Source organism: Peromyscus eremicus, chromosome 23 (genome assembly GCF_949786415.1).
Source record: "Peromyscus eremicus chromosome 23, PerEre_H2_v1, whole genome shotgun sequence".
In the NCBI taxonomy this organism is placed as follows: domain Eukaryota; kingdom Metazoa; phylum Chordata; class Mammalia; order Rodentia; family Cricetidae; genus Peromyscus; species Peromyscus eremicus.
The window spans coordinates 7,090,779-7,100,423 of record NC_081438.1 but is presented as its reverse complement, the minus strand read 5'-3'; the positions used below and the strand labels follow the sequence as shown (position 1 = coordinate 7,100,423).

The 9,645-nt window shown below is 48.1% G+C and overlaps 1 long non-coding RNA gene across 1 annotated transcript; it reads right to left on the bottom strand.

The window, feature by feature from the left end:
• Positions 1-5,316: 5,316 nt before the first annotated feature.
• LOC131897977 (uncharacterized) lies at positions 5,317-8,983 on the bottom strand. Its single transcript, XR_009375828.1, has 2 exons — positions 8,765-8,983; positions 5,317-6,944 (listed from the first exon to the last, which is right to left on the bottom strand). It is a non-coding gene; the product is annotated as an uncharacterized LOC131897977 (long non-coding RNA).
• Positions 8,984-9,645: the final 662 nt, after the last annotated feature.

Sequence of the window (9,645 nt, the reverse complement as noted above, 5' to 3'; positions counted from 1 at the left end):
TCGTCAGAGCCTTTTATCCCAGCCACAGGGAAAGAAACCAAGACACAGACTCAAATGCTTGTATGCCCATATTTGTAGCAACATTCTTCATAATAGCCAACGACAGGTGGGGACAACCTATGTGTCTGTCAACAGCTTTAAAAAGGAGTAAAGTTTGGACCCACCCACTTGTCCCTTTGAAAACACTGGCTTGAGATTAGTTGATTGAAGACGAAATCCACAGTTAGCACACTTGGCTCAATGGACAATTGAGAAGGGTGCCATGGTGTCTTGAGTGTGAAATGTCCCCCATAGGCTCATGTGTTTGTTCACTTGGTCTCCAGATGGTGGCGCTGTTTGGAGGGTTGTAGAGCCCTGTTAGGAGGAGCAAGGTTTGCTGCAAGAAGTGGTTCACTGGGAGAGAGCCTTGGCTTATGATAACCTTGCCTCACTTCCTGTCTGCTGTGTTTCCTGACTGTAGAAACAGTGTCTCCAGTGGCCTCATACTCCAGCAGCCATGCTGTCCCTGCCGCGACTGACTGCATCTTCAGATGGTAAGCTGAGATACATTCTCTTTCCCTTACATTGCTTCTGATCAGATATTTGGCAATGAGAGAGAAGCAATTAAATGCAATGGCCTAATCCAGGAGCTGGTCCCCAGAGATGCCATGGCTGAATGTCCTAGTCTGAGCAGGCGCACTGTGATGTTGCATTTTTCTCTGGAGTGTCAAGTGTCAAAATTAGCCAACCTCCACCCCACAGAGATGAAGGTGTTGCAAAAGATGCTTCTCTGGTCTGTGTACTGTCCCTGAGAAATAGGAGTCATTTAGGTCCTAGTGGCTAATGATTTGACTATGGTTTTAAATGACATGATCAGGCCACACGGGGGCAGTGCTCAGTGCAAAGGAAGGCATTGCTAAGGGGAGGATTTCAAGGTAAATAGGAAGACTTGGTTTGTGGAGGGGCTTTCTCTTAAATCATCTTCCTGTATTTCATCAACTATAGCCATGAGCACAGCAGTGGGTGTGAGTCTATGTGCTTTCAAGAGAAGGGGGTGGGGTCGGGAAATGAGGGAGGAGGGACCAAAGAACAAGAAAGAAAGGTCCAGGTTTGCCTTTGGAGTGCCTTTGATAAGGATGAAGGGCCACCTGGGAGTTTCATGACAGGGCGTGAGCTTGAACTCCACTGGACAGCAGTCATCTCTCAAAGCTGCTCTCGATTACCCTCATCACTCTCTCAGACAGCCGCAGCATCCACAGGACCATTTGCGGGTCAGGTCCACTCTGTTTCCCTGACAATCAGATTACCCTAGCTAGACTCAGGTGCCGCTTAACCAAGTTAGGTACGGAATAATTTAAAGTCTCAGCACTCAGGATTTGAAAATCTGCCGAAGGCATGACAGGCTAAAGGCTGATTTATGCTGTATTTGACTTGGAGGGTAAAAAGAAGAAGAATTGAGCACATGAGTGTTGGAAAAAAAACTGGTATGAAGGCCTCTTGGAGAGGGTTTTTATATTCCCTGAATCTCATGATGTTGCAGGCGTCACTTTTATCACCAGGACAGCATTTTTATATCTATTCTGGTTACTGTTAATAAAAAAAAGTCCCTGTATGTGTAAAATACTCTATGCAAGTGGACTGGGTGCCTTTGAGGGTCTGCTCATCACCCATCTGTGACCCACCCACCCATCCACCTACGTATCTACTCATCTATCTACTCACACATCCAATCACTCATCCATCCACCTATATATCATCCTATCACATAATCATTCATCCATCTCTTCATTTACCACCCACCCACCTATATCCACTCATCCACACATCCACTCACTTACCCATCTACTTTAGTATCTATCCATCTGTTTATCCACCCGTCCACCCCTCTATCCACTACCCGTCCATCCACCCATCCACCCATGCACACATCTAGCCTCTGATTTATCCACTGATGTACCCATCCACTCATATAAGTCATCCTTCTTTCCATCCACTATCTATACATCCACCATTCATCTCTCTCCCCATTCATCCATTTGTCTACAACCTGTTTACCCATTCCTCCATTTATCATCCATCCATCCATTCATCCACCCATCCATCTGCCATCCATCCATCCATCCATCCATCCATCCATCCATCCATCCATCAAACTATCCATCCATCCATCCATCCATCCATCCATCCATCCATCCACCCACCCGTCCATCCACCCACCCGTCCATCTGTTCATCTGTCCATCCATCCATCCATCCATCCATCCATCCATCCATCCATCCATCCACCTGTCTGTCCATCTGTCCGTCCATCCATCCACCCACTGTCTGTCCATCCGTCCATCTATCTATCCATCCATCCATCCACCCACCCACCCACCCACCCACCCACTCACTCACCTGTTCATCCACTCACTCCCCTCACCAGCCTTCTGAAAACCTTCCCAGTCTGATAACTACTCTCCAGCTCCGACTCCTTTACAACATATGCGCAGTAGTCTCCTCACTGGCGTTGGCCTCCAGCTTTCTGCCTAAAACATTTGAGGGCTGCACTGCAGGATGGGAGGCCTTTCTCTACTTCAGTGCTCTTATTTGCAGCATCCAGGGCTGTAAAACCTGTTTCTATAGATTAGAAACAGAACCATTATTCAGCCAATCATTATGTGTGTGTGTGTGTGTGTGTGTGTGTGTGTGTGTGTGTGTGTGTGTGTGTGTTTGCGTGCATGTGTGCATGCATGTGTGCCTGGCTGGCCAGAGAGCCTCAGGGACTCCCCTGTCTCCATCTCCCCATTACTGGATTACAGGACTATGCCTCCACCCTCAGATTTCTTTTTTTCCTCATAGGTGCTGGGGATCCAACTCAGGTCCCCATACTTGCCAGACAGGCACTTTCTCAGGTGAGCCACTTCCTCAGTTTCTATTGAACGTTTAGCCATGTGTCAATATCAGCTCTAGGCACCTGAGTGTCACTGAAATAGACCCCTCCCCTGTGGACCTCTCATTCTAGCTGGAGAGCAGACAGTGACTGCGCTGGGTGCATTTTCAAACTGTGTGTATGACATCACCGGAGCTGTGACGGCAACAGGGAAGTGGCTTTTCTAACAACAGGTGTCATACAAATAGTATTATCATATAATGAGTCTTCTAAAGCCTTTCCATAGCAATTATTGCTGAGGCTTTGTTGAGCACCTTATGTGACCCAGCCGTTAAGCTGAGCACCACAAAGTGAATGATTATCTTTCATGCTAGATGCGGAGGCTGAGGCTGGCTCTCACTTGCCATCTCTTAGGAAATACCCCAATAGGCCGTTGGGTATCTAGACTTTTCTTTTTCTGGGAGGTTTTCACTATATAGTCTAGACTGGTCACTCATGATCCTCCTGCCCCAGCCTCCAATGTGCTAGGATGATAGGCATGCCAGTTTTACCCAGGACTTGAGAGCAGGGAGCTGTCTCTGCTGTTTTGAGTCTTGCCAGTCTCCATTCCATTGCCCTTTAACTCCCATTTTCAGAGCCTCTCCTGGTACGGGGCTTTCCTTTACCGGGGTCCCCTCTTCCTCATGGTCCTGGGCTGAGTGATGTTGTTTTATTCTGGGCTTATGGCAGCTGCTCCATCTCAGTGCCCATTCCACAGCACTTCAGTCACCTCCTGCGGCTCTTCTGAGAGCGTTCATTTCTTTCTCTCCAACCCCAGGATCCCATCCAACACCAACTGCATATGTGGTGCACAATAACTGAACGCCTACAGATGTTCTATGTGGATGCTGTGTCTGTACAGGGAAGACATGCTTTGTCTCCGACAGGTTGAGTACATTAGAAAGGGGGTTTCTTTGGGACCCAATGTGAATGAAGACCCAATTCTAATTCTGACTTGCCGTGGGCTGAGTGACCTGTTAGCTGGTTTCTCAACTGCTTGTGCCTCTTGCGAGATGGCACAGACAGCTCTGGGTCCTTTTCCCAGGTCTGTCTAGACTGTCTCCGTCTTCTGTCTTCTCAGGGGTGGGTGGTACCTCTGGTGTGAATTCCTCAGGACCTTCTGAGATGGCTGATGTGGGCACGGCAACTGTCCTCATTGGCTTCTGTTGCTGAGATAAACACCATGACCAGGAGTGACTTGGGGAGGAAAGAGTTTATGTTCTCTGACAGATTATAGTCCATCGATTACTAAACTTCATAGTCACAGGGTTGGGCAACCACCACGGCAATCTAATTCTAGGGCATTTTGTCAACTCACTCCCAGAGAAACCACATACTTATCCTCAGCCACACCTGGTCCATACTCCATACATCTACGTTCTGTATCTGGCTTGGACACTTCTAGACCATTTTACGTGCGCGGAATCGAGGGATACATGGCCTCTTATCACCAACTCACTCCATTTAGCATAGAGCTTTCAACAGTGCCTTTGACGCTGCAGCACAGATAAGAACTTCAATCCTTTTGAGAGCTGACTAATAGTCCGCCGGCAGACTGCCTTTGGTTTGCATACTCATTAGTTGGCTGATATCTGGGGTTTTCCCAACATCATTTCCTTTGGAAACAGGACTAATCTCCCCAGCTAAATGTTCCTAGCGCTGAGTTTTGTGTATGTCTTACTCCTCAGCTGGGAAGTCCTGTCTGTTGTGTTGGAGTCTCTCTGCTAAGCATGGTTCCTAGGGCAGACCCATCCATCCGTGCCTGCTGTGATAGACGGTGACAGGCAGCCAGGCGTCAGGTGCTGTCCCAGGCCCCCATTCACTTGGTAACACAAAAGCACAGTATTGGGGGTTAAAAAAAACACTGTTCAATATTTGGGACTTGCTTCTTTTCACTCATCTAGGTGTGTCTAGGAACTCTTAATTTGCCGCCATGAAGCCTGGGAAGATGGATCAGTGAAGTGCTTGCTATGTGGTCCTGAAGACCAGACTTTCATCCCTGGAACCCACTTAAAAAACTAGACTTGGTGGCTTCCATTCATCATCCCAGCACTCGCAGGGCAGGACGGGAGGTGGAGGCGGGAGGACTGGCTGGAAGCTCATAAATGTAGCATAGTGACAGATTTAAGAGAGACTCTGCCTCAAAACAAGGTGGGAGGAAACAACTGACTTGTAAAAAGTTGTTCTCTGTTCTCCACGTGTGCACTGTTGCATGTGTATAGCAGTGTGTATGCACACACATACACGCACACACACACTCACACACATACATGCATGCACACACATAATTGCATTCACACACATGATCGCACACATACGTACTTGTGTGCACACACATACAGGCATGAATACACACACGCACACACACACACACACACACACTTGCACATTAAATAAAATAAATAGACCCCAAGAGATCACCATGACTTCTTCTATCATTCTGCTGGACAGTTCAATGGTTAATCTTGATTGTCAAGGACGGGATCTACTAATGCCTATGACATGAGATCTAGATGAAGTTCTCTGAGGTGGGAAGGCCCATCATCGCATGAGCTGGAGCCCGGACTGAATGAAGTGGGCCGAGCAACAGTGTTCTCTGCCCTCTGCTTCCTGAGTGCAGATGCGATGTGACCGGCTGTCCAAAGCTGCTGCTGTCATGACCTCCCCACCATGGTGGTCCTCAGAAGGCAAATCCAAATAAACCCTTTCTTCCCGAAATGACTTGAGCAACAAGGATGGAGATAAATAACACTGACAGCCTTGTGTGAGGTGAGGCTGGTCTGAGGTGTGGGATGGGCCTTCTCCATCTCTGTGGGAAGCATGTTTGCTGACGATTTATTCTGAATACTTAACCTATAAATTTCAAGGAAGGCTACAACTCAGGGCACATCTGTCCTTCTTCCTGTCTTGGGACTTATAAGTGTTGAGTTCTTTTTTTTTTTTTTTTAATGATCTATTTATTTATATTTGGTGTGTATAACCGTTTGGCCTGCGTGCATGTATGTGCCCCGTGTGGGTGTCAGGAACTGAAGGAAGGTCCCCTCCAAGAGTAGTATGTGGTCCTAACTCCTGAGCCATCTCTCTAGCTCCCTCCTCTTTTTTGCCTCACTGTGCCCTTGCTTCTTCTACCAGGTTTCTCTCTGCACGATAGGGCCAGTTTGTTTAACTAAGTCATTATTTGATGGATCTTACACTGGCTGTTATTCAAATCAAAGAGGCCTTTTCCAAAGGCCACCATTGTACAGAGGCTGGCTTGGAACCCACAGAGGCAGCTGCTCAGCACTGCCATCTCCTAGTCCCTCAGGGCAGTTCAGAACCCAGATGGTGACCTCCAGAGGGATACCGCTAGGGCAGATTTATTTCCAGCAGGCAGAAGGGCAGATTTGTTTCCAGCAGGCGGATGGCTCTGGCTTCAGGAAACAGAGTCGATTCCAGAGGAAGCCAAAGAGAGCGGATCTCGTTCCAGGAAGGGGTGTTGCCTCAGGTGCTCCGATGGGGAAAAAAAAAATGGAGAAGCAGCAGATGGGGAATATTGGCCAGGAAACGATGGCGCTCGTTCAATTAAAATATCAAATAAAGAAGTAATAGAAACAGGGTGTTTAGTCGTGGGCTTCTGACGGCTCAAACCAGGCTGACTGAGCTAGAAGATCAAAGTGGCATCATCACAGGCAGAGGAGAGACAGAGATGGCCATCAAAGTTTCTCCCACTTAAAATAGCTTTTCCCGTCTGAGTCCTTTCAAAGAGCTGAGGCATTGATGTGGATTTGACAGGTCCGTAACTATTTATAACCGCCATTGAAAGAAACTTAAAAAAAATTATGCAAAGTCAAGAACAATTCTCCTGCTTAAGATGCCTCAGTTTCGAAGCTCTGTAGTCCCATCAGGCCTTGGGGGATCTGCTCAATTTCCTGCCAAGGGGAAGCTGGAAAGTAGATTCCTGAGTGATGAGGGCTGAAGGGGAAAGGGTAGCCAGTCAGCTCTTCATGTATTTAGCCTTTGGGAGAGCGTGTCTGGTGGTTCAGTGGGTCTTGTCATCCTCAGGAATCTTCTGGTTCCTGAATAGAAATAGGTGGGTACTGAAATGACCAACATGCACGTAAATAAAAATTAATAAGAAGCAAACAGGGAGATGGGAGTGGAGAGGCTGTGGGCTCAGGCTGAGCCTCAGTTTACTCACCAGGGAGAATGGGTAGAATGAAATGCCTGTGAGACTGAGCATGATAATACAGGGAAAGAGATTAGTAAGAAGGAGGGCCAAAGATGGGCTGTTGGAACACAACAAGAGTGCTTGGTGAGTGTTTGTGTGTGTGTGTGTGTGTGTGTGTGTGTGTGTGTGTGTGTATAAGTTTGTGAGTGTGGAGGCCAGAGGATAACCTTAGCTGTCATTCTTTAGATGCCTTCCACATTGTTTTTTTTTTTTTTTTTAAACAGGGTGTGTTGACTTGAATGAGAATGGCCTCCATGGGCTCATATGTTTGAATATTTGGTCCCTCCTTGGTGGAACCATTTGGGAAGAATTAGGAGGTATGGCCTTGTTAGAGGAGGTGTATCACTGGGTTTCAAAAGACTCCTGCCACTCCCAATGTACCTCTCTGTCTTCTGCTTGCTGAAGATGTTGAAAGGATTTTTGTGGTGCTCGGCCCCAAAGGAAAAGTCACGACACACAACAGAACCACTAACAAGAGTTTTATCAAAACAAAGGGACAGATGTGATCAGGCCTGTGGAAGGACACGAGAGAGAGAGAGAGAGAGAGAGAGAGAGAGAGAGAGAGAGAGAGAGAGAGACTGAGGGAACATGGTGTTACCTTATAAAGGCCAGGACACACCTGTGCACACAGGCTCACACGCAGAGGTCACGTGGTGGACTATGTGACCATGTAACCATGAGGCATAGGTCATGCAGGACATGTGACCCAGAAATGACTAGGCGGAGATGACTAAGTGTCCCGCCAGGCCTGCACGACCATGGGGCGTGGTTGGAATTCCTATCAGCTGTGAGCTGTCAGGTTTTCCTATGGCCATGCCTTTGCTCTACCATCATGGATTATAACCCACTGATACCCTAAGCCCAACTAAATGCTTTCTTTAGTAAGTTGCCTTGGTCATGATGCTTTATCACAGCCATAGAGAAATAACTAACACACCGGATCCCTCACTGACCTGGAACTCACTGATTTGGTTAGGCTGGCCGGCCAAGGAGTACTAGGGATCCACACTACTTCCCCAGCTCTGGAAGTAAAACTTTTCATAACCTTGTGCGTGGTAAAACAATTTTAAAAAAAATATTCTTTGGGGCTGGGGAGATGTATTAACTGCTGTCCACTCTGGACAGGGCTGAGAGTATCACTAATCTATGGGTATAAACAAGAGTATGAAGAAGACGGTTTGATACCATGTATATTTAGCAGAAGGACAGTAGTAAGTTCCTCCAGATCTTGTGGACCACTCCAGCCATGGCTTTTGACCAGGTTTACAGTGCAAGGCATGGGATGCTGACCTGTGGGGCAGGCTTGAAATCCCACCAGAACCTGACTGGTTACCCCCATAAAAGTCATGCCACTACTCTACCAGTGATCACATTTGCCCGACGGGTCAGGATTGCTAATATGCAGGGTCCACCTCTGGGTAGGACCGTTGATGACATCTCTTCCCCCGCAGCCCAGGCTGCACCTTCCAGCATTATGAAAACTAGCGGGTGTGGAGGAAGCTTCTATCTCGGTGTCTGCGTGATTTCACCACGACGTGCATCCAGAGCGTGCGGTGCCTCTAGCAATTGGTCATTCCACTTAGCTTTGGTGTTGCTTGCCTTCTCTTTCCATAAACATGGATTCTGAGGACGGCACTCAGGTCTCTGTGCTTGTAGGACAAGCTCTACCCACTGAGCCGTCTCCCCAGCTCGAGTGTTTGCTGTTGATGGGCATTTCTGGCCTGTATTCTTCCTCTTCCTCTTCCCTTGGGGTGGTGCATGGCGGTTTCCTAATCCTTTTACGTTCCTAGGCATTTTTGGTGATGGTTGGGCCGCGATGAAGAGGCTGCATAGAGTGATTCGGTGGCTGGCTGTTGCCGAGGACCTTGTTTTAAGCAGCGGTATCCAAGCGTGAGTGTGTGTGGGGGGTGGGGGGGTGGTGGTGGTCAAGGGAACATCCGGGTAGTTCTCCAGGCCTCGCGAGCAACTGTTGCCAGGAAACGAAGGGCATATGAGAAGATGAGCGGCTGTTCCTGAGCTCGGCAAGCAGTGAGCTGGGATGGGGCTTTCCAAGCTCAGACCCGAACCTCTGTCTGAACAGTCTGAACCTCTCCCTGCCGGCGACGACGAGCTTTGGAAGCCTTGGCACATCAGCTTGCCTCTCAAAAATATTATCAATAGCGGTATGATAGTTGTAGCGATATGCGTGTGGGTGTTCATTCCGTGTACATTCACGTGTGTCCAGGCGTGTGCATGTGGAGGTCAGAGGACAATTGTGGCTGTCGTTCCTTACGTTTGGACCCACTATTTTTCCTTTTCAGATGAGGGCTTTCAGTGGCCTGAAACTCACCAAGCATGCTAGGCTGGCCGACTGGTGATCTCCACAATCTGCCTGTGTCTCCTCCCCAGTGCTGGGATTATTAATGCACACCACCATGTCTAGTTTTTTTTTTTTTCTAACATGCTTTCTAGGGATGGGACTCAGGTCCTCAAGCATGCTGTCCTCACGCACGACAAGCACTTTACTACTGAGCCATCTCCCGGCCCAGGAATCGTTGTTTGTTCCCTGT